The sequence below is a fragment of the Mizuhopecten yessoensis genome, unplaced genomic scaffold (genome assembly GCF_002113885.1).
Source record: "Mizuhopecten yessoensis strain PY_sf001 unplaced genomic scaffold, ASM211388v2 scaffold706947, whole genome shotgun sequence".
Taxonomy (NCBI): Eukaryota; Metazoa; Mollusca; class Bivalvia; order Pectinida; family Pectinidae; genus Mizuhopecten; species Mizuhopecten yessoensis.
This window is the reverse complement of record NW_018475386.1, coordinates 1-982: the sequence shown is the minus strand read 5'-3', so window position 1 is coordinate 982 and position 982 is coordinate 1. Positions and strand designations below refer to the sequence as shown.

The 982-nt window shown below is 33.4% G+C and overlaps 1 non-coding gene across 1 annotated transcript; it reads right to left on the bottom strand.

Moving 5' to 3' along the window:
• Positions 1-147: 147 nt before the first annotated feature.
• Trnar-ucg lies at positions 148-220 on the bottom strand. The gene has a single exon. It is a non-coding gene; the product is annotated as a tRNA-Arg (tRNA).
• Between the last annotated feature and the right edge of the window lie 762 nt (positions 221-982).

Sequence of the window (982 nt, the reverse complement as noted above, 5' to 3'; positions counted from 1 at the left end):
AAAATCCCAGAAGAAACTCTTGCCAATTACATATTGTAACACTTTAATATACTTACAATAATAAACATACCCCAGACCAAAAGGTTTTGTGTCGGACGCATTGAAAACATTGAAAAAATACAACTTAATGCACAAAACTTTGGCGTACGACCACGACGAGACTCGAACTCGCAATCTTCCGATTCGAAGTCGGACGCCTTATCCATTAGGCCACGCGGTCTATATCATATAACCATAATGTTTGATTTTGATTGATATCTAATGGATTAGAATAAATAAAATTCATATTGGTATATCTTTAAAATCCCAGAAGAAACTCTTGCCAATTACATATTGTAACACTTTAATATACTTACAATAATAAACATACCCCAGACCAAAAGGTTTTATGTTGGACGCATGGAAAAAAAATCCTTGTGTTCATTTAATGCCTAAAGAATGACAGTTCCGAACACGTACATTTCACAAGAAGTGCCTTATATCTGTCAATTACAAATATGTATTTAATACAATTTAACATTAAAGACTTAGTTTGTTTTGAACACAAAAACATCCTGTTTGTGCTTAAAACAAACATAATCTTTATTATTCATACAAATGTACCAAACTGATGAATCTGATTCCGAACAATTCAACATTGCTTTAAATAATGTCATTGCGACTAATCGTTCATTGGCATAGATCACTAGTGTTCCTACTTCTAAATGGTACTGACCAACTTCAGTACCATTTAGAATAGTTTGGCTTATGAAATGCATACATTGTTACAAATGAAAGCGGTCATACACTTCTACAACACAGTGTTCTGACGCATTGTTTTTTTTGTGTTTTAACACGTAGTTATGGAATAAAACATTAAATCATATCGTTGTCATACAAGCCATAATTTACGAGCGTTTGTGTGTTTAGTAAAAACATCAAACGCAATGCACAAAAAATTGGCGTACGACCACGACGAGACTCGAACTCGCAATCTTCCGAT